At 33.8% G+C, this 25,449-nt stretch overlaps 1 protein-coding gene across 6 annotated transcripts in view; it reads right to left on the bottom strand.

The window, feature by feature from the left end:
* The window catches only part of FRS2 (fibroblast growth factor receptor substrate 2), an 87,080-nt gene that overhangs the window by 39,313 nt on the left and 22,318 nt on the right, over nucleotides 1–25,449 (bottom strand). For 5 of the 6 annotated variants that reach the window (XM_015598505.2, XM_025040964.1, XM_015598504.2 and 2 more), the window contains exons 2-3: nucleotides 5,232–5,327; nucleotides 4,264–4,306 (exon numbers count right to left, since the gene is read on the bottom strand). The exons of the other annotated variant lie outside the window; for it this stretch is intronic. The gene's annotated coding sequence lies outside the window, so the exon portion shown is untranslated. The remainder of the gene's footprint in view (nucleotides 1–4,263; nucleotides 4,307–5,231; nucleotides 5,328–25,449) is intronic. 6 annotated transcript variants of the gene reach the window in all.

The following is a 25,449-nucleotide window of genomic DNA, read 5'->3' as shown; positions in this document are numbered from 1 at the left end:
TTTAAGATCAGCACATTATTTTAGGGATTTGTTAACAAAGATAAAAAACCCCAAGAATCTCATGGTTCAGTAAGTGTCGACATCAATATCTGTGGCTAGACCTCATTTCAAATATTAGCACTGATGCCTGTGGTAAAATCTAAACAGTGTTTCCTGTAAGTGGGGTGTGGGTTTGACCCTTCCCATTGCTCCTTAAATCATATTTTTCACCAAAGCCAGAATCAATCTTTGGATGCTTCAAGGAAGAAACACCTAATATATTAAGATAAGAGCTCCACTGGAAAGAGTAAGAACTTAAGAAAAAAGAAAGAAAGAAAGAAAGAAAGAAAAAGGCAAGAAATAGAGCAAACAGACATATTCTTAAGACTTTTAAATAATTCTAAAATTAAAAGTGCCAAAAAAATAAGCACAATACATCATTCATTTGGGAAACTATTAACACTGTATATATGACTAAAAGGAATTAGTTGGAAAGAACATTTATCCTAAGATAATTTTTTTTTACAATATGAAAGCATTTGTCCATCAAGCAAAAAATTCATTCCCATGTCATACACCACCAAAACACCCTTCCCTTTACCAAACACACACACATACATACAAGGTAGATGTTTTTGGAAAATCTAAACTGTGAGCCTCTGGCTCACATGAAAACAAAATGATTTTAACCACACAAGTTCCAGCACTCAGACTTGTAGTTTCTATGTGCTGCCCACACAGCACTTTGTGAGCATGTGATTAGGAGGAATGATGCACAATCACACCACATTCCTTCCCTCAGCTCACACATCAAGAACTTGCCCTCTCAGCTGCATTCTTCTCCAAACAGCCATGGTCACCTTAGCAACCCTATGCTCCTAATATGGACAGCTGGTCCATTTAAAGTCAGCCCTTCTTGGCAGGGAAAATGCTTGTTCTTCAAATTGGGGAAGAGAGGAGAGGTTTTCCTTTCAATACACATTACAGGGGTTGATTCAACTTGATCAGCACTTTTGTTCTGTGGCAGTAAGTTGTGTTGAGTTTAAATCTGAGCTGTTTTTTTTTTTTTTTTTTTAATCTAAAAGCAAGTAGCTAAAAAAAATAAAATCAAGGCAGCTCATATAAAATTCTAAGGAAGAGTAGAACATCAAACATAAAGGTGTCTGAAATAATTAGATTCTTTTAAAAAACGAGAAAGCTAGCCACATTTTTGAAAGTTCAAATTTACTTAAATTGAACTACAACATCTGAAGCTTTAATATACAATAAGAAATCAGAGTCAGAAGGCCTGTCTTTTTAACAACCGAGTCTATGCTTGAACAAAAACACTGCTAACTTCAAAGTCCTTTAACTCCAATATATTCAGTAGACCAGCGGTTCCCAACCTTTTTGGCACCAGGGACCGGTGTTCCTATGAGAATCTAATGCCTGATGATCTCAGGTGGAACTAAGGTGGAGCTGAGGCGGTGATGCTAGTGCTGGGGAGTGGCTGCAATGCCGCTCACCTCTGTGTGGCCCAATTCCTATAGGGCCACAGTCCGCAACTCAACTCGGTCTGCAACTCGGGGGGTTGGGGACCTCTGCAATAAACTACGAGTCAATGGATTTATTCCATCACCTACATGTAAAATCTCTCACACTCTTCCCACACACTCAAATGTAAACTAGCTATTGAAACCAAATGGTATATCTGAAGACTCCACAGATCTAAAATGACCTAGAATAGCACTGGATTACTCAAAACCAATCTTGATCTAATGCTTATATCGCTAAAACTGGGCTTGAAAAAGTTAAGTCTCTTGGGATAAAAGATACAGGTTTATAATACAGTTTGCATGATTTTCATACTACAAATACTTTGGCGGAAAGGTATTACCATATTCTGAAATGTGTGGGATCTAATTGCTTGTTCCATACTCACAAAGGGATTCTAATCTCCCATCCATCAAAATTAGACAGCTAACCTCTAAGAAAAGTATATAGGCATGTTCAAAACTAAAAAATATCTAAATTTATGACATTCATTCTGAATTGGAAATATTTATGAAATAATTTTCTATACAGTAGTGGCAGACAAAATCCATATTAATAAATGCTTAACTAAGGAAAAATAAATGTTTTAGTGAGCCTTAAGGTTAAGAAAAAACACATGCTTTTGTTACGTCCCACAATTCTTTCCCTTGCTTTTTCTAAGAGACTCAGACAGCCTTCCTAAACAGATGTTTGTATTTCCTCAAATATTCCATAGCACCTAATACATTCTTTAACTTCAATTCTAATATAAAGAAATGAGCACAAATTGGCCTGTTCTTAAATGCTCATTTTAATGTGCCTTATATATTTAGGAATTTAACAGCTTCATTTTAATAAACAACCTAGAATATAATGCACCAGTAGGACAAAACAAATTAGAGGAACACTCAGCAACACGACCAGATCTTAGGAAAAAAAGGAGAGAGAGGAGGGTGGAGGGGATTACAAGAATTAGATTAAGACCTAATGTAAATTAAAATATAGGCAAATAAAATAAAACCTTTTATAAGACACAAACAAAAGGATATATATCAAACACACTAAATATAAGGACTAGTTATAAAAGAAAACAATGGTCCTTTAATGAACCAATGACAATGGGTATGACACAAACTGAGGAACATCATTAACTAAACACTCTTGTACTTGAGGTTGGAAACTGATAATTCAGCCAAAGCCATCCTCTTTCACAATAAACAAAGTTGCCCCAAAATTTAAACAATAATTTTTATAATTATGGTAAAATATACATAAAATTTATCATTTCAACCATTTTTATGTGTACGGTTAACAATTTTTAAAAGTTGCCATTGTCCTTTTACTACCTTTGTGTAGCAGAGTAGGGTGATATTATATAAATGTGAATAATCTTGATTATTTTCTACTCTGAAAAAATTATAAAAGCACCTGGGTATCTGTAAAAATAAATATCTACTGAACATTTATTGGGAGCCCTAAGTGTACCAAACACTATGATCCATCGTCATTGCATCAAACATTGTATTAATGCCAAAGACTTAGTTAAAGTTCATTTGCCGAAGAACAGTGACAAAGATGTAACAGACCAAGTTTGCTAAAATTAAATCTTTTGAAGTTTCTGTTTTTGCTTTAAGCATTTTGGTCTAGATTTCTCCTGAAAACTCTAAGCAGTGCCCTGGAAGATAAGATAGTGCTACAAACAGGTTCAGGACCACGTTCTTTAACTCCCTAGAAGAAGAAGAAAAAATAGGGAAAAAGGGTTTCACAAGAAACTTATGAAAACTACTGGTGGTTTGACCTCCCTTACTCCTCATCAGTCCCTTTATTTTAACCCTTTGTTTTCAGTTATCAAGATAAAAATTGACCTGATTAACTAAATCTGTGTCAGTCTCAAAACTAGGAAGAAAAGATGAGTTTGAGAACGCAAGTTCTCAAGACACAGGATATTGGAAAAAGTGAATAAATGAGAAATAGTTATTGATCTGAATAATTCACTTTATAAGCATTTCTAGTTGACAAACTGAATTAATCTGCAGTTGTCACTTCTACCTATTCCAAAAAGTTCCTAAGAAAATATAACTAACCAAAGTTAACTTCTTAACGCTGCCAAGCAATTGATTTTAAGTTCCTCACCTAGGTAAGCACATCAATAAGATTTTACTATCTGTTCACTTGAACATATTTCATCCTTCAGAAGTCTAAAGAGTATAATAATGTAAATCACTGATGATTTTAAATTCGTTGTAAAGGTGATCATTCAGGATTTTTTAAAAAAAATACTGGATGTTACTAAATCTTGTATTATCTACGTGGTAAAAAGCATTCCACTTTCTAAACTAAATATAGGAGTTATACAATTTCCATTGCTAAATAATTTGAACTCAAAGACCCTAAGAGAGCTTCTATGAAACCTCTACTCCCCAAAGTCATTTAGGTAATGACCACTGAGGTAAAAGGTCAATGGGCCCCAACGGAAACAAATGTTTTTCCTCAAATGAACAAACCCACTTCTAAAGACACTAGGAATAAGCTCTGACCATGAAAAGCAATATTTGTGTTTCAACGGTGACTACTTTTACGATACCTTTTTAATCCTAACTTGCTAGCAAATTCTGAGGTAGTAAAGATTTGCTAATAAATTTATGAGAATCTTGTAATAATCAAGAAAAGACATGAAATAAATATAGGGGAAAGGATTTTTTTTTAAAAAAAGAGCAATATAAGGCCATATTCAACTACATTTGTTTTACTGCTATATTAATAATTTCTTACCTTGTGGAATTCTCTTCTGAGAAAAATAGATACAATTTTGATCCTAAAAAATTTCAGGTAGAAAAGTTAAAATGTTAGTTTTAAAATAGAAAATCTCTTGAAAATGAAAGGTTACAAAATGCTAATATAGTACATTCAGAAATTATGACATTTGGTATTACCAAAACTTTTTAAAGATAATCTCTAATAATAAAAGTATATTATTTTTATTAAAATATTATAAAATTTATTATTTTCAGCATTACAAAAATATGTATTATTCTACTGACTAGATCAAATCATTTTGCTAGGTACATAATGATGTGTGGCATATTTTCACATTGTAAAACATCAGTACTCAATTGGGCTTCACTCTAGTCAAGATTTGATATTCTTGGTAATGGTACTTTTTAGGTATAATCCACAAGTTGTAAAATTCATCCTTTAACGTGTAAAATTCAGTGGTTTTTACTATATTCAAAGAGTTGTGTAACTATCACCACCATCTAATTCCAGAATATTTTCGTCGCCCCAATAAAAAAACTCTGTATTGAAGCGTACATTTTTTTTTCCCTGGGAGAGAGACATCTGAAAGAAATTTAATTTTAAAAGATTTACAAGAAGCATACTCTTTACAATACCTATGATCAAAATTATGTTTTTTTAAATGTGTAGAACAAAGATTGGTAAGGAAAACAAATATCCAAAAATTATAAGAGTAGCTGTGTTTGGATAATGGCATTATAGTGACTCTTTCATATATTTCCTCTAAAGCTATGATTTTAGAATATTACCTTTATGGTTCTTAAAAGGTACAGCACAGACATCATACATTTTCTAGAACTATATAGTAGAATTTGTACTATAATCTACAGTTAAAAAAGAAATACAAGTTGACACTTTAAGAAATGTCCACTATATTTTTATTAAATGTTTTTCAAAGTAGATAAAATAAGTAGAAAGTTAAAAAAAATGTTGGCCACACTTACTAATCTGGTTGAAAAGCCACAGCTGCATCTTACTTTATGACAAATTGACTGTTTCATCACTTTTGCATCTGGGCATCTACTTCTTAATGGTCATTTCTGAAATAAAGATGTAGTAATTAAGAATATATTACAACAAAAACATAAAATCTTTAAGGACAATTATATTTAAGTGATTAGAGGGAACTATCAAGAGAGTTCTTGAGCAATTTTTAATAAAAACAGTAACAGAGCTGAGGCTAAGGTGGGAGGGATAGAATATAGGCAGGCTATCATCCCACAGGATCAGAATTCTATAGTTATGTTAGATATACTGAGCATCAAAATCTATAATCTTTTCAGTCCTCAATTCCTTTTATCCACTGGGGTCTTATAGTTCCCAAAAATGCCATTTATAGATTGGAAAAAGAAAAAAGAAAAGAGGTAGAAGAGAAGCCCTAAAATTGCACATTTGAAAACAATAACTTAATTGCCTATTTGTTATACTTGTTTGTCTATTTCTTCTTCACACCTTTAGAAAGTGAGGTCCAGAGATTTTGGTTGGTTTTATTTACTGGTATCTTTCAAGCACCTAAGACAATGACTGCCATGTTGTTAAGTGCTTAGCAAATATTTACTAAAAGAATGAATAAATTAATGATTTAACTTTAATTGATATCTACCCTGACAGTATTTCAAATCGGCAGTGTCAAAATGACATTTCTCCCACACATATACCATTGATGTTCATGCCAACTATACTGTCTTTATTGTTTTGTTCCTCAATAAACATAGCCCATAATTAAAAGATAATCAATACATGAACCTAGCCTTCAAGGAACATAACAAAGGCAGATACCACTTCATAATTTTGTTACTGCAATCTCTGGGAAAGATTCTGAGAAGGAGAACTGCTGGATATGCAATTTTGCTAAATACTGAGAAATGGTGTAAGTTGGGGTTTGGGGGTCTTTTTCTTTTTTAAATAGATGTGTTCTTTGAGGTACTAGTTGTGAAGACAGCTAAGAATATAAGAGAAAATCTTTCATAAAAATGAAAAGTTGACACTCTCAAGAATAACTCTCAAGGAACCCAGAAGTTCCCTACTTCCCATCCTGTAGCTAAATCTGTATTCCACAAAATGCTACTCTTTTTGTAAAAAACTGGGGGAATACAGACTTGCTAATACAGACTTGTTTTTCTCTCAAAAAGAAGCAATGGAAGGATAAACCAAAATAATTTTTAAATGGTTATCTATGGAAAAAAGAGAGAGCAAGGTGGAAGGGACAGAAATGGAAGACAGACTTCTCAGAATACACCTTGTTTTATAGTTCTTATTCGGAATATACCATGTTTTAAGATCAAATGAACACCAAATGATGATATTTGGAATATTAAAAAAATGATAATGACTACCACTGATTGAAACATTAAACATATAAAAAAATTCATTATCATCTTTGAAAGTTGCTAGGGCACTAACTTATTACCTTAAAATTGATAAAGAGAAATACTCAAGCATTTATCCTGGCTTTCTTATATGAAAAACACCCAAGGATAACCAAGCAATCAATACATGAAAGCCTTTTTTTATAGTATTTCAAGCAATAAATGTCGAAAGAATGATAGTAGGAATCACCCATTTTTTAACCCCTAGTAAAAAAATGGATCCAAAAAAATGATCAGTGGTTGTCAAAACCACTGAGTAAAAGATGAGAAGATGCTTTATAATGGATAAATCAGGTTGACAAAACTTGAACCCAGTGATTAATCTTACCAACATTAAAAACAGGTCAACCAGACATTACATGCAGAAGTATTCATCACCATCCATTAAGTATTCATCTTGGGAGCTCCAGTTTCAAATGAGATCCATAATATTTCCCCTTTTACCACTTCCACTCCTACTACCATGGTCCAAGCCACCTTACTTGTCATCTGCATCACTGTAATAGTTCTCTATGTGATTTCCTAGCCTCTCCCCTTGTTCACTTCAACAGTCAGTCAGATAAGTCCTTTTCAAAAGAAAGATCATGTAATTCTTCTGCTCAAACCCTTTGAGTCCATCTCACCAGTCTAAAAGCCAAATCTATAATTTATAAAGGCCATAAGGACTAAGATCTGGTATTTCCCTTCCCCATCTCTCTAACCTAATTTTCTTCCACTGTCCCTCTTGTTCACTCCATTCTATCTATATTGGTTGGTCTCTTTACTTTGCTTAAACACATCAAACATGTTTTCAGGGCCTCAGGACTTGTTTTTCCCTCTGCCTGGCACATTAGACCTCATTCTGACTTACTCCTCCTCTACCTCCTTTAGGACTCAATTTTTACAAGTTACTCATCAAAGAGATATGCCCTGGTATCCTAGGCAAGCCCAAAACATCTGCCTCAGATTTTCTTATCTGGCAGAGAATATGCTAGAATAAGTAATAAATTTTGGAGACAACAATTATTTGAAAGACAGAAGTCATTTTCATATCTTTGTGTATAAATGTCTAAAGAACTATACTGTCCCTTTTAAAAGATTCTTATGATCCTAACTTCAAATAATTAATGAAGATATAGCTACTCCAGTGTGTAGGATTTTGTTTGTTTATTTGTTTTTTTTGGTTTTTTTTTTTTTTTTGGTTATAACACGAGAAAGGAGCAGTTAAAGATTTGAATTAAATGAGTCCCATTATAAAACAATTAGAAAAATAAATGGCATTCCCTTTCCTCTCACTCCTTTAAGGATTTCTGTTAGGAATTATAAAGTTCCAAGTAATCTCAGGAAAAGTTTAACTACTTTCAAATGTATCTGCTACTTTAGACACCATGACCAACAAAAGAATCAAAAGAACTCACTAACTCTAACATGACTAGCTATGACATGGTTGGGATGTTTGAACTTAATTATTTTTCTTTAAATAAACAAACTCCCCCTGGGTTAAGACCTACTCTGTGTTTTAAACATACTGTGGTTGGCAAGCTTCAGGGTCTTAAGAGAGATAGCCAGGGACAGAGAAAACAGCAAGTATGACTCAGTGGTCACATTTAATAGTCTCTGAAGACCGAAACAAAGATACCAGTTTTGGCAAGAGTTCTCTAGAATTGCCCCCAAACTGACTTATCCACATATCTTTCATTTGAACAATTTATTTTCACTTAGTTTAAGGTTCACAAACCACTTGTTATGTGCCTATCAGACCTTAGGTACAACCCCCGCCCCCTCCCCAAAAGTACAATGAAAACAATCAGCAGGGGTTTGAAGGGCTGGATGATGAAATATAATGTTTAAATCTGCTTTGTTTGGGGACAGGGTTGGGGGGAACTCGAGTATTTTTTGCAGAAATGCCCCCACTCATTTGGAAATCAGACTTCACCAAGTCCACCCACTCGAAAGAAAGCTAGTGATATTAAAGTAACCTTTACTGAGCAACTTCTGTGTGCCAGATATTTACATTAGCTCACTTAATTCACAGGATTTTCCTATGGGAATGCTAACAAATAACAGAGTGGTTGAATAACTTGTACAAATCAGAAAGGGACATCTCTAGGATGCAAAATCTTTCTTCCTTTTTCATGACTATAATCTTCCTTTTTCACTAGTGTCATCTGGAATAAAATTATTAGTTACAAATATTACATTTACCCCATAGGAGTAACATAAATATAGGCTGCTCATTTAAGAAATTTGTTCCATTCTTCCAAAGTTGCTTTAGATAAGAGGACAAAAGGGGAAGGTTCATTGTTAAGAAAACTGGCACATTAAGGAATAAACCAGAATATGCTACACTTAGGTCTAAGGGAACTGAACAAGAGTAAGCTAGGCATAGCACAGTTTACTAATTAGTATTCATGCATGATTAACCTTAATCACTTCTAAGTGATGGCTATTTTATACACACTGGGAAGTCAGGGAAGAAATGTTAAGATTTAACAGAATGGGTACACAGGTGTTTATCAAAATAGTTTCTGTATTTTTTTCTAGATGTTTAAAATACTTCTCTCGATAATAAATATATAGATAAATATACATACACACATTGAAGTATTCCATTTATTTCTTAAAATTTACAACATAATTAGAGATATAATTACTAATTTTCCTTTTCTGGAAAATTCTTTAACGTGGAACACTTTAGTTCCTAACACTATGGAATAAAATTTATTGGCCTTTATACTCAAAAGAATCTGATTTTTAAGATGTTATTAATCAAAAAATCATTTTATAGGGATATTTTCTTTCTAAATTGTAAACTTATTACTAGATGCCTGCACTGCTTATCATGCAGTAAAAGTTAACATCCTTATTATAAAATAAAAAGGCGATTATTTAACTATCAACACACATTACCCAGGAAATACAGCCCTGCTATACTAATATCCTCAGTTATTTGGAGAAAGTAAAAATTCCTTGGAACAAATTATCCCCATTGACTAAAAACATGTCACTTAAACAACTTACTGCTTTATAGAGAGACTCAAAAGACTGATGATTTAAAGTTTCCCAAAGGCCTAAATATGCATACGTAAGTCTTCTAGGTAAAAGTATCCCCTGCTTTTTGAAAGTTTGTGTTATTCCACTTTGCTTTTTTGAAAGACTTACATTATTAGTGCAGTTAAGTCCTCACTTATCATTGAGGATAAGTTCTTGAAACTGTGGTGAAAGAACATACAACAAACCAATTTTACCACAAACTAACTGATGTAAACAAGAGTTAAGTTGCTACAGCATCTCATAAATGTTACAACAAACGATGTTGAAGAAAACAATGTCATTCAAGGACCTGCTTACCAAGGGAAATTAAAGAGGGTTTTCACTTTTACCAAAAAAAAAAAAAAAAAAAAGACAAAAAGTAAAAATAGCATTCAGCATTTGTTTTGAAGAGAGCCATCAGAAAGAGGCAACTGGCACCCTGAGTGGCAAGAGTGGCCCCGCCAAGCTCCTTCCCCGGGAACCACACTTGGCATCTGTGAGCATCTGTGCTTTATCTCAATTTATTTTGTGCATCCATTAGCAAGATGTGTCCTAAGGTTTCAGAAAAGCCTAACAGAGTTCATAAGGGTGTTAAACAACATAAAACTGCATGTAGTAGGTGTTTCAACCGCAGTGAACAAATCAGACATTGTATGTGTATTGAACTTGCCTGCATCCACCCTTCATACTATTTACACTCAGAGAGAAAGAATTTTGAAAGGTGCCCAAGTAACTATTGGTTCTGCTAGTAGTGAAGTGGTCTCCTTCAGTCAGTATTCAATAATGGATAAATGCAAAGTCTCTTGTTTGACTGGACTTATGGGTGTACAAAGCATGGTATGTATTTTTATTTTATATTAGTTTCAAGTATACAGCACAATGGTTAGACATTTAAACAATTTATGAAGTGGTCCCCCGATTAGTCTAGCACTCATATGGCACTACACATAGCCTTTACAATATTATTGACTATACTTCCCAAGCTGTACTCCCTATCCCTGTGACTTTTGTAATTAGCAATGTTTATCCCTTAATCCCTTTACCCAGCCCCCTGGCATGGTGTATATTTATACCATTCCAGCTTTTACTATATGTTACTGTTATTTTAGGTTTTACATATTATTTGGTATGATTTGGTGGGCTATTCTGGGGGTCTGTGAACACTCAAAATTTTTTCCATATAAGTTAATGATAATTGTTTCTTCGCTGTACATCTTTTTGGTTTACAAAAGGTTTCATAGGAACGCTCTACTTTGAGATAGTGGGGGGAACCTGTACTTGACTGTGTCCTATAAAATCTCAGCATAAGTTAACACTTACCAAAAAAAAAATCTCCCTCACAATTGTAATTCATTGTACTGATGGTTAAGAATGATATAGAGAGGCAGAGAGAAAGGGAGAACATACTCACCAAGACACCAACCTTATTTAAAAAAAAAGAAAAAAAAAACCTTTAGGATTTTGGTGTTCCTTTCTTCATAGCAAAACACTCTGTATATTATCACTAAGACTAAATAAAGATCAATGTTGGGGCACCACCTGTGGCAGCGGTCCCCAACCGTTTTGACACCAGGGACTGGAGAATCTAATGCCTGACAATCTGAGGTGGAGCTGAGGCAGTAATGCTACTGCTGGGGAGCAGCTGCAAATACAAATAAAGTTTTGCTCACTCATCTGCCGTTCATGTCTTCATTCTCTGATAGTTCTGGTAGGCTCTAATTTTTTTCAGCAGAGTATCAGAGACATTTCCCCACAACCAAACTCTTAAGATAATTTCTCATGGTAGACATTGTATAAGAGACAATAAAAGGAGAAATGAGCAATGTTTTCAACCAGTTTCCAACAAACTGAAAAGTAGAATTATGTCTCATAAACAGATCTTCAATAAATCCATATCCCAAATAGTCAATACAAGCTATATCTGTTTTCTCTGAACTATAGCTATGAAATAGTTTCTCCTAAAATCCACAAAACCTTTAGTTACAGCCATCAGATAATTCAAAGGAATTCAGAGGCCCGCCATAATTTATGCCTCCTTCATTATACATAAAGAATTTGCTTCATATTTTATATTTAAATAGCATGTAGGGGGAAAAAGGCTAGGAATGAGGACAAAAAAGACAAATCTCATAAATTGACCATATTAGAATTACAGAACAGATTTAGAGAGAGAAGGGGAAAAAACCTGTAATATTGTTTTATATTTTACAGGTGAAGAAACTGAAGTAGCTTATTAGCAAGGAAAGAACTGGAGTTCACATTATAAATGCTATCTGTCTGCAGAATTATTGATTCCAACGAATCTTAATAGGTATTTTAGCTCAATACATACATACGTAACCAGAACAGACTGCAATGTCGAAGAGTTTGAATGCATGAATTCTGAGTGTGTATTCTGCGTGAATTCTGAGTGAGTTAAGAGAAATGAGAAATGCCCATGTGTCCTTTAGAAATGACAGAACTCCAGTCAGTAACCTGTTTTCTTGGTGTAGCTCTTTAGGACAGTCTGGGCTGGATGGATCACTGCTTTGTTCCAGCATGACATTTCTTATAGAGCTGACTGACTAAATTCATTAGTTAACGTCCATAAAGATAAGCAACTATGTATATGCCAACATCCTGTTTTCAACGTGGTAGCTTAATAAAAGGACTATTTCCCATTTGAGGATTGCTGGTCCACTAAAACAGTTCATAAAAGAGGCATAAGTATCAAGTAAAGTAGAATAGCAGAGTATACAACATCAATTGCATTTATACAAAAATCCTTTGTCTACAGCCTGCATTGAACCAAAAACAAAATTCATATGGAAATGAGAGTTCTCAAATTAAAATTTATATCCTAAGAAAGATCAGATAGAGGTAAGGACAAAAATCACAGTATATTCAATATTAAAAATGTAATGCTTAAAGCAGACAAAAATCACTTTTAATTTCATGGACATTTAGCTTATATCAGCTATTTTTCTCTAGCACCCAACCAACATTTAGACTATTTACAACAGTATGTGTGTGGAAGGGCACTTAATCTACTCACTTTCACAAAAATTATAGCTGCCCATTTAGTCCCCAAAGCATAAGTGAATAACATAACATTATTAGAAAGTGCTGCTTTGGTAACAGAAAAATCTGCAGGACAGACAGACTTGTACTAAAGAATAATTAACAAGAGTTGTGGTTTATGAAGAAATACTCTAGCTTGGTTGAAATCATAGTAACTATGGGAGCTTGTCTTTATGATCTTTTTTTCCCTAAAACCAAGTTGGATATGTCCCAAGTTAAATAATAGCTCCTGTTTATAACTCCTAGATATTACATTTTTTAGCTTTAAAACAGAAGTACATGAATCAATTTAAAATGAAAACTGGTACAAAGACTTAAAACTTACTGTTTACTCTAGAGACAGCATTCATTCCAACTTAAAAAAAAGAGGGGGAGGGGGAGCCTTAATGACTTTCCTGAAGCAAAGGGGGAGTTTCATTGTTTTTCAACCTACCATTACAAATAACAAAGGATATAAAGAATGCTGCGGTGTAGGATATGTGTGTGTTCCCATTCTTTCCATATGCATTTGTCTGTGTCCCTGCCTGTGTGTGTGTGCATGTGTGCACATGATGTTTCTCCCTCTCTGCATAGATCCTGGTCATTCTATGTCCCCTCTCCTTGTTGATCTGTCTCTCTTACACTCAATAACTGGCTTACAAGCACTGATACTCAGAAAGAAAGCATTTTATCAGGCTGTAGCCTGTGGCAAAGCGAGTTACAGTAATAGTCAAAATGAGAAAAAGAATAAAAAATTATGCAATTAGTTAAAAATGGATAAAATTAAAGTCACAAAGTTTCAGCTTCTTTTAAATTGCATGTATAAGGTTTTTAAAAAGTTAATGGAGTCAATCTAACAGATTTATTTACAGGATTTTCAGTTAAATATATCAGGGGGAAATATTAAGCGTCAGTTTAATAAAGAAGTTATGAACAAAGGCTTTAGAATCATAGCTCTGAGTTTGTGTCCCAGCTCTGCATTAACTGTGTGATCTTGGGTAGGTTACTTACTCTCTCGGCCTATCACCTCATGTCCAGTGCTGTGAGGATGACCTGCAATAATGCCTGCAGGATACTTAGCATGGTGCCTAGCACACAGTGAAGGTTCAACATAGTGAAGGTTCATCTAAAATATCAGATGCAGGGAATGTCTCATTCTTTTTGTGTGTCTAACATCTGAACTTTCCTTTCTTCAGTTTCAGAACTTTCACACTTCATGACTTCAGAAGGTCAAAGAGTTTCCCACATCTTAAATTTAAGAACTTCCCTTCATCTTATGATTTCAAAAGGTCAAACCCTTTCCCACATGTCCTATACATCTAGGACATGGGCTCTGCCAAACACACATGCCTAGCCCAGACTAGGAATGGGCAACTAGTAAATAGGAAATTAGAGACCAGAAAGAACTCTCCTAATGGTGGAGTAATTGCAGCAAGGTCAAGTCCAGGGCAGAGGTGGCAGCATTTAGAGTCATCCAGAGCTAGTGTCACTGGGGCAGGCTGTGGCGTCTGTCAGTCTGTCTCTAGACGGTACTGGCATCCTCATGGGAATCATTGTGCAATGTGATTTAGGGCATTGTTTCTGGCTGCTTAGTCCTAAATCTGGTTCTCTAACTCTTGCAACAATTTGATTAAACAGAGCTCCACCCAATATCCTTTTAAAATATACAGTATGCTTGAATTGGTTTTTACTGCCAAGAATTCTGACTGACACATCAGGTAGGGGTAACATTGATTCTTACCTGTCCCACCCCCACAGGGGAAAAAAAGGTTATTTTTAATCTCTCTAAAGAAACCACAAAAGTACTGTTTAATCAATGAATTTATCCTGTGAGGTGTTGGAAAACTAAGTTTTTATAAAGTTTCCTAATTTAGAATATGAGAAATGTGTAACGATTTTAAATTTAGTTCAAAGGAGCACAGTAAAGTGATGACACGGAAAAATACCTATATGCAAAGAGTAACTATCACTGAGGTAACAGAAATTATTCCAACATGCCTAAAACCACCCTCTGTGTATTCCCAACAGCTTTCTTCCCAGCAGGAGTTTTTCACTTGAGGTTCTATAACCAAAGAGTTCTCTCCCTCTGCCTGCTGAGGGTCATTTGAAAGTAAAAAATTTTAAATGATCAAAAAATAAATAGTCCTCTTTTAACAAATAACTCAAATAGTCGTCTTTCAACAAATAACTCAAAAACTAACTATATAACAAAACTGTTCAATTCTCTGTTAAAACAGGACATACATAGCAAGTCAGTGCCTGACTGCTGTAGGCTGATTTTTCAGTATATAACAACATTCCTCTTCCTCTGCCAGATTTCTCTTCAGGGCTACTTTATAGTTCAATAATGCTTTTTCCACTGCCTAGAATGTTAAAGCTCAAGTCTGTTAATTTTATTAGTTGTCAATATAAAAATGATACAAAGTTTTTGGGAGGGTGAAACTGGGGGATTAAATGTGTTTTTTTCTAAATCTCAGGACCAAGTTACCATATAGAATTGAAACTATGTCTTAATGAATAAAAGAACAATCTAAAGAAAACCAACCTTTAGATTGACAACCTTTTCAGATTAAAATTTAAGAAAAAAGATGAAGCACTAGAAATGTCCACTATATATCAAATATTAAAAATTCAACAGAAAAAACCTAAGTGTTGACAGAAATTTGGTGGGGAATAAAAGGCCATAGAGTTTTAGGGTTCGTGACAATCATGCATTAGAACTTGGCCAAAGGACAGAAGTACTTCAGGCCTTGAGAGTAAAGCAACTTACTCAAAAAACCTATTATCTGATTTCTAGCTGGGTGATATCATTAAAATATCTTCAGTTTGTCCTTCAAATTGAGTCAAAATTAAGTTAATTGAACACCATATGGTATTAATTCCTGGATTTAAAATAACAACAAAAAGTACTAAATCCAAGACAAGTGATTTCAAAATTCAACTGTTATACTCTTTAATATAAAATTCTGATTTATGATAATTTATAAATACCATGGACTTATCAATGCAGATCACAAAGTCATCAAGAAAAGTACAAACTTTTATGGTGTCCATAGTTCATTATATGTAATACACAAAATGTGTTATAAAGTAAAACCATTTTGCCTATGTGTTAAGAGCTATTTAATTAATTACTCATTATAGTTTATTGGTTGTTATCTACTGCATGCCCTCAGAACAAAACTTACACCTAAACAGTGTGAATTTAAAAATTTAGGCCATTTAACAAAAAAAAAAGTTTTGGGGTCATAATCTATCTGCCCTAAAAGGACGCCATATCCCTTATGGAAAAGTTCCTTTGCATTTGGTTACCTTATACAGCAGAAGCTTTCAACTCAAGGCAGTTAACAAGAAAAAGTTCACAAAAATCTAACTCTTCTTTAAATGAGGAATAGCCAACTCAGCCTTAGAACTAGCTATATTTGCATTTTATGAGAGGCCTAGAAGCAGCAGGGCTAAAAAGGACCCAAGGCTATCTCTGGATTACTACCCTAATTTATGCTATGAAACAGCAACAGTAGCAGCCAAAACATTTATTTAAAAAAAAAAAAAAAAAGCTAATGAGACTCCTAGCAATATAAGGTACAAGAACAAAAAGTACATGAAACCCAAACGAGAATGGGAAGAGAATATGTGTATAAAGAGACAACACAAGGTTTATAGCAAGTATGGCAACCCCAATGCACATGTATTTCTATTTCTCCTCCTCTAAAACCAGTCAATATAGGTAATAGATGACAGCTATGTGGAGCTTGGCAAAGGCCTCAGAAACCTCTAGATGCCTATAACAAAGCAATGGGAATTCTCAGACCAAACAAAACATTGCCATTCCTGGTTTAGACTGACTGGAGGAAGGTTAAGTAGAACATCATTAAGGAAGGTATGGGTATAAGGAAAAACAGTAATAGTAAGAGCCTCAAATATTTACTGAGTTATTTCTTATTTTATATTTCCAGGTTACATGCACTCATTCATTTAATCCTCACAACAAACTTCGTAACTACTATTATGCCCATTTTACATACAGGAAAAAAACTGAGGTTTACAGAATTTTAAACAACTAATTTGCCAGAGTCATACATACAATAAGCGGTGGAACTGGAGCTCTAACGTGGACACAAGCACTTTATCACTCCTTTTGATAGATCATGGAATTCAACTGACCTAACCCTCTATTCATCCACCAATGTAAATCCACCAGGACAGATTTTTTTAAATAAAATTTTAATATTTTAAGTAATACCATGTTTCTAATTTAAAGTCTGGAAATATAATGGATGTATTAAAACTTATAAATTTTTATTGCTTTTATAATTAATATTTTAATGAACACCTTGTACATATAAATCTCTGTGCGCATTTTTATTCCATTTATAAAGTATTATAAATGGAATTCTGGGTCAAAGAGTTGCGAATACATTCTGCCAGAACATCTGATTTTAATATTACCGAAAGGATGAAGAGATGATGGTTCCTTGAAAGAAACAACTATGCCTTATTCTCCTATATATTCACAATGCCTAGGCACATGAGCAAACGTTCAATGACTGACGAATGAAGGTTTCTCTCCCCTCAGCACAGTGTCTGAAGGGAGAATTAAATAGAGAATTAAACAGAAATTCTCCCCAATTAGAAGACAAAGATCATGTCAAAATCAAGTTCATAATCGGCTGCATAAAACTCTTAGAGAGAGAAGAGCATAAAATAAACACTACCATTCAATATATTTCCATATGTTTAAGAGTTTGGATATTCTACATTTAATGAATACAGTATTTAATAGGTATAAAACAAACAGAAGACATTCTTTCTCTCAGTTTAAGTTATGATCTAAATGCCATAATCTGTCATTGTCCATGTGGCTCATTTAAGAACATGTTCATATACAAAGTTTAAAGAACTAAATATTTTAATATTAAATATTTTAATAGCTAGATCCAAATTTTTTTCTATCGAAAATCATCATCTGTTATAATCAGGTTCTAATGCCATTAGAGAAGGCAATGTCCCGATAAAGATGAAAAAGATTCATTACAAACATGTCAGGCATGATCTAGCACTTTAGGTATATTAATTTAATCCTCACATTACATGGTAGCTATTATTATTATCTCTATGTTATAGGTAAAGAAACTGAATTACAGAGAGGTTAAGAAACTTGTTTGTTTCTTTGAATCCAGACATTCTGGTCACACCTCAAATCACTACACAGAATTGACTCTCAGTAACATACAAAAGCATTAAACAGTTTCTGGCACAGCTTTCAGTGGACATTGGTGATGAAGGGCTCAATGACAGTATGCTTGCCAGAAAACAGAAAATGCAATCAATCCAGGTGGATTATTTATTCATTTAGTAAATTATTATTTATTACCTATTGTGGACCAAAAACTACCAGCATGTGTGAGTATTTTCCAAACCTTGAGAAACACTAGGTCTAAGAAAGATGAAGACAGATCATATAATTTAGACACCTAGTGTGGATAGCTAGATCTAACACAGAATAAAACAGAATTATCCATAGGTGTCCTGGCATGAGTAATTAACTCTGCCTACAGCACTCACAGAAGTTGCACAGAGGAGGAAATACTTCAACTGTGGCTTGAATAAAAGACTTTTACAGAAATTTCTTGGTAACAGTCCATCTCCCAAAATCACCTGGAAAGGCCAGGTTCTCACTGCCATGAAAACTGCTGCAGTAGCACAGAACATGTCTTAGCAAAGTGGCACCATGTGAAGGTTTGCTAAGGAGAGAGGGGAGGGGACTACAGGGTTGCAACAGATCTGAGGAATCAAATCCCTGCCAACACAATGGCAACCAGTGGCAGAGATGGAGCCCATCTATCAAGCTTATAGAGCGAATATAGCTGTACAACTGCCTTTATTTGTTTGGCATATCTTTATTTAAATTCCTAATTTTAAAATCCCTAAATTTAAAAAAATTATAATAAGGAATGTAGGGGGAATGCAGACCTTCATAAAAGTATGACTGACCTTGACATCTTCCTGAAACCTCACTTTAAAAGGTTAAAGGCGTTTTTAGAAGTATAAAACCCACAGAATACAGAGAATGGGTAAAGACGCAACAGTAAATGAGAGAAGTCAACAATATTTTGGAAGCCAGAAAGGAAAAAATGTGTTAAGGCTGAAACCTAAACCTGAGAAGCAGCAGCCATCAAGAGGCAAGCTGATATAGACAGAAAGTAGAATAATGGTCACCAAAGCCCGGGAGGTTGGATGTGGTGGGGTGAGGGCAGTTATGGTTTAATAGGTTACAGAATTTCCATTTGGGATAATGTTAAAGTTCTGGAGATTGATAGTGGTGATGGTTACACAACAATGTGAATCTACTTAATGTCACTGAATTATACACTTTAAAATGGTTACAATGGCGGATTTTAGGTTGTGTATATTTTACCACATTACCACAACAACAACAAAAAAAGAAGCAACAAGCTGACCCGTGCTGGAGAGATCCACATACTGGAAGCATGATGAAGACAAAAATGCAACATGGGGCTGAAAACCAGATGACTGGCTGCAAATTCATTTAAGTGGCCTCACCCTGAAAATGAACCTTATGTCCATCTCCGATCAAAGTCTATAGATGCACCTTTGGAGTGGATGGACCAGAGACCCTGGTATTAGGAACACAAGTCAACTGAATGCAAGACAAATGCCTTACTGAAAAAAAAGGGAGAGTTATGTGAAAATGATTCTAAACAGGATGACACAGAAGGCATGGAAAAATAAAACAGAACTGACAGACTGATTACCTGATGTGTCCAACCATGCTGACAGATATTTTAGATTTGTCAGAGAATTATATATTATCAGGCGCAAAATACATAAAATTTTAAATTCGAAGTTATTTGGGCAAACAACGTAAGTTGGACAAGCAAGAAAATATAATCAGTGAATTTTCTGACTCAGCTGTGAAAAGTATTTGCACAGTTATAACTTAAATATTAAATAAAGAATTTATCCCCCAAACTGGTATCCTATAAAAAGAAGCGGGGAGAAAGGGAAGCATGTGTAAATGTTTGCAGGTGGTAGGAAGATTAAGATGACATCCTCGTTTTTCTTAAAAGGAAGTCAACAGCTACTGTCTAAAATGAAAAGCCAACAAAAAGAAACTGACTTAGAAAAATAAAGAAACATATCAATATAAATAGCTAAAAAAACTGAAGCTGACTGCCTCCTTAAAGATTGGGAATTGGAGGTAGTAAGAAGAGAGATAGAGAACTGTTGTTTTTGTAAGCCTTGAAAAATTATTTGACTTTTAACACTATGTATGTACAAATATTAATTTTAAAATAAATAAAAATTTAAAGAGGTAAAGCAGACTGTCATAATGTTTTAAAAAATCTAAAATTATCTAAACTGAGTATATACCACTTTCCCCATACTATTATATATTGATTTCTGTTAATTCTTAGAATTATCAGTAGTACTGAAATCAACAGTACTAACTACTTATAACACAATTCATGAACTGATACAGTATGCAATTCACTAGAGAAATACTTTGGGCATGTAGCAATTCTAAAGCCTAACTGTTTAAAACCACTCCATAAAAACAGTATTTTATTTATTCCTTTCCCCCTAAGAACATATATTTGGATGTATTTATATAAAAGCTTATATTATTTGTAACTCTTGGGTCAAATCCAAATTTTGACATTTTGAATGACTAGCATTTGTAAGCACCACGGTAGCTGAACTTATTACAGTCTGAATGTCAAACTACACAAATGGACAAACTGAAAGGCTACCTCATGGAAAAATATACAAAATACTAAATATGCAAAAGAAAACAGGAAATAATCTTATCTGCAAGAACTGTAGCAACTTGCAACTTTTTAAAAGTCACATTCTTGTGGGCGCAAATTCACAAACTAAATATAATCTAATTAACATATTTCTTCTATACAGTCAAAACCAAGAACTTCATTCCCAAAAGAAAAAAAGAACTCTTCAAAAAAAAGAACCCTTCAAAGCACAAGATTAAAACCATGAGCAACTATATCAGAATCTACTGAATTTCTAAAAAAATTAATGAATTTTTCATATAAAGATAAAAACTGAGACTTAGTTTGCTTTTCCAGCAGTACTAATGGACTGTGCTGATCTACAACACAGTTGCTCAATTGCACTTATCGACTATGTAACAAATTTACAAATAATTAAACTATTACAAAGCCTTAAAAGCATTAAAATATTTTACACTGCACACCCATATAATCAAACAAGAAACAGAGTTAGAGATACAGCAACTGAAGAAACCTCAAGTATTTATCACTAAATGTCCACCTGTCAGAAAATATGAGCGAGAAATGCACAGGAGAAAAGACTTCTGCATTCAGGGAGTCTGAAATTTAGCAGTGCAAGAGAAGGGGTAAGAAGTGTGTAGCGGTAGGGCTGCCAAGGGTAAGACATGAAAAAAAAATTCAAGCAATATAAAACAGTGAAATGACTGAGTACTAAACTACAAAATATGAAAGATAATTATAAATTTTGAGTAGAGGAAGATAATAGCAGGCTTGAAAGAGTAAGTAGGCACTGAACTGGGTGGGTCTCAAAAAATGAGAAAAGCATTTGAATGACAGAAAGATCAATGTCACTCCCTCCCTCTAGATTTTGCTGTATACTTAAATTTTTTTCGTAATAAAATTCTGGGGGCAAATGTAAGTAAAATCGAAAAAGGAAAATAATCTGAAAGAGAACTGATCCAGAAAGGGAAAATAAATGAAGTAGTAAACAGGAAAAATTATCCACAACTTCAAAAAATCAAAAACAAAAGGGAAAAAAATAAACAACCATATATCCTGTGAATCAATAAATGTTCACATTATTTTGATTAGCCTCCTTCCATTATTTGATGAAGAATAAGAGTATAAGCATTACAATTCCATTTTTCCACAATAAGAAACTGATAAAAAACTTTTGCTCAGCAACATAACTACATAAGGACAGCTGAGAAGTCCTTATTTCCAGTCCTATAATATCCATTATCCTACATACTACTTTATGTATTAAGTATTTTAAACTAGATTTACTTCATTATCACCCCTCAATCTCGCATAAAAAACAAAAACATTACAATGCTATAGCTACTATTTAAAAAAGGATGCCCATTTTAAAGTGTGCTATATTACATAAGAGCCAAATGAGTCTCATTTAAACCACAAAACTTTTATGACCAGAACCGTGTGGCCTTTCCAATAAACTGAGATGTTATTATTCCAGTGTGTCCTCTAACCCAAAGGTCCCCAACCCCTAGACAGCGGACCAGTACTGGTCTGTGGCCTGGTAGGAACCGGGCCACACAGCAGGAGGTGAGCAGCAGGCCAGCGAAGTTTCATCTGTATTTGCAGCCACTCCCCAGTGCTAGCATCACTGCCTCAGCTCTGCCTCAGATCACCGGGCATTAGATTCTCAGAGGAGCAGGTCCCTGGTGCCAAAAAGGTTGGAGATCACTGTTCTAACCAACAGGCCATTCTAAATGGTCAGAAGGTGAGAGGGTGATGCTCAGGCAAACTTCAGAGCTGAAGTCATAGCTCCAAGAAATTCATATGTAACACTTTTCAATGTTTGAGCTAAATTACTTTGGTTGTATGTTGACAGCTACACAAATAGGAATTGAAAAGCAAAGAAAAATATATACTTAATATATCTAAATGAAATACTATAAAATAACAATAATCATGAAATGCAAAAGTTATTATGCCATATGGTCATCAGTCACAAACTTATTACGTGCTTTCTCAGGAATTATCATTAATATTATTTTTAACACTCAAATTTTTCCATTCTCTAAATTGATAAGACCTTATTAGTTTTTCCACATCTACAACTGGTATCTACGTTTATTAGTGTATTCCAAATTATATTAACATTCATCGCAAACTGAAACATATTCATTGGTCCAGCATCTAGAATCCATGGTCCCTTATTTTACTCTCACTTCCTTCTCTGTTTTCCCACACCCAAAGGCAGAAGAGTCTCATGCTCTCCCACCTGAAACACCCCTGAGGGGTAGCCATGTGCTCCCTCCTTCCCCTTTCCATAGAGATCCACTACTGAGTTAACTGATCCCATTTACTTAGCATATAGAAAGATGTTACTGAGTTTTTCTCCAATATTTTTATGTGTTTATGTGTGATTGGGAGGAGCAAGGAAAAGGAATTTTGAATGGAGGCACAAATGAACCAAAAACAACCAACGTTCAGCCCTCTATAAAGTAGCTATGGCATAGCAGAAAAAGCAATATACCACTTGGAGTGGAGGAACAGTTTTATCTCAGATCTGCCACTCATTTGATAACAGCCATGCTCTTCCTAACCACTCCACTAAGCAGCCATGTGGTTGAGGACGGATCATTATTTCCACTTACCTTTAGATACGTAATGTGATTTTTAGCACACATCTTCCTGACTATGTCTTAGATTAACATTTAAAATTACATTATCTAAAAAAATAATAATAATAAAATAATAAAATTAAAAAAATAAAAAAATAAAACTATATTATCTGAGCCTTTATCACCAAGGAAGTAATTGTAGTGGGTATCAAGAGCAAACCAGGAACTGAAATCAGTGTTTTATTAATCATATTCAGAAAATCAATAATGAATAGTAACATTCACTAAAGTATTTCATCAACCATTCAGCAATTTATTATTTCTAATTCTCTGAAAATGCATCGGTTCCTGTGTGCACATATGCACACACACAAACACAAAGAACATGGACTATCATGCATTAGTCTGTTTCAATGATCATATATTAGACTAGTTAAATATTCAACCAACAAAAGATACCCTAATGGACAGTTAGATACCATTTAACTTCAGTTAAATTTCACTGATAACTGTAAAATAGGCTATACAAATATCTATAGTGTACTAAAAATAACATCATATAATTTTTATTGCTGCCACCACAAAGTTTTATCTAATAGTTGAACAGAATATTAACATTTATTAAACAATCTTCTTAAATATGTTGAAGTTATTAATAGTATTAATATTTTATTAAAATTATTTCACCTAAAGAATAGACATCAGTATTTGCCTAATTTATCAGCATAACTGTATTTGAGGTACTTTTTTAAAATACTGGATAAACTAGAAAGACTAAAATTATCATTATAATTATAACTTTTTGAAAGAACTAGGCTCAAACCAAACGATACAGAACCCAATTAAAACAACAAAATCAAATATATTCTTTGGGGATATAGAACCAAATACCAGACTTCTGGAAGTCTTATTAACATTAAGATAATAAACTAAATTTTGAAATAACTCCCAGAAGTGTTAATGCTCAAAGTGAAATGCAGAGAAATTTATGCAAAATAAGCACTTCTTAAAAGCCAACGCAAACAGTGTTAGAGTGAAAATAAAAGACATCTGAAGACAACTCTACTGTCCAATAATTTTTTAAAGCACTGAGAGGAAATTTAAGGTTAATGTAGTATAAAAACATTAATTTAAAAAATATGATGATAAAAGTGGAGAAAAATTAATGAAACACTTTTGGAACAGAGAGTGGAGTGTGATTCTAATTAAAGATGAAGATAAAAAAAGACAAGGAACTCATGTGCAGAAACATTTGGGGAATCTGCACTGAAAATCAATCATACAGAGTAATCATCATAAAATATGAGGTCCCACCTACTGTGCTAAAGCATAGAGTTTATATAACTTTTCCATGCACACCCAGTGAAGACTTTCTCTCCACCACAAATACACAAAAGGTTTTTGTTGGTGCATTTACTACACCTATTTTCAGCCCTACGATATTTTTGTACCCAATCTCAAATTGGAAATGGGATGCTATCTGTCCTCAAAATGTTGAATTATTGGCAGAAACATAACTCCATGTCTAATAGAACTTTTATGCTCCACTACAAGTCTTTTAAGTGGTATTCTTGTTTAGATGTAACTAAGACCACCTGTATATTTTAAAATATAAATCAAAACTTATGGGATACATTGCTCACTGATAACAAATCTGAATCTTGCCCTAGTATGAGAATACAGTGTGAGTACTTATGTATCACTAAATCTTATCATTAAACAAATTAATTCATATTATGTATATTCTTCATTTTATAAAATTAGTTTTCCAAGGTTAGTTTAGCTACACAGTGAGTCCTACTTTCCCACCATTGTAAAAGCAGGGAAATGTTCCCACAGAAATAGACTCCCAGTACATTAAGCCAAAACTGTCTACTACAAAAGAAAGTTGACTCTTCCTTTGCTTCTATTTCCTCACTGGTAATATTAGGTATCACGTGATATCCAATACTTTTCAGGAATGCAAAGTGGAAACATTAAGAATTAAAAGAGTTCTACAACCAGATGCGCAACTGTGAACAACTGAAAAAGTGTGAGGCTGAAGTTTATCCATATACTCCACTTGGGCTCTGTGTTTCTACTTTGAGGAAGAAGAAAAAGTTACACGCATGTTTTTAAAGTTACGATAATATGCATTAAACAAAAAGGACATTATTACATTTTAAGAATCCTTCTATCTGAAAAAATATATTTTATAATGGGATGTAATTGCTAACACAGTAGATTGAGGTTATTTTCCTCTACAATTTATACTTTGTTTCATTAGTCTTCCTAAATAAACTCTCATTTCAATCTCTCAGATCTATGCTTTCAATTCCCTTAAAAGCTTTGTATTTCTTTTTTAAATTTGTAAAAACATTAAACTATACTCATTTTCAT

This window comes from Pteropus alecto, unplaced genomic scaffold (genome assembly GCF_000325575.1).
Source record: "Pteropus alecto unplaced genomic scaffold, ASM32557v1 scaffold76, whole genome shotgun sequence".
NCBI lineage: Eukaryota > Metazoa > Chordata > Mammalia > Chiroptera > Pteropodidae > Pteropus > Pteropus alecto.
Note: the sequence above shows the minus strand (reverse complement) of the source record. Positions and strands in the feature narration are given on the sequence as shown.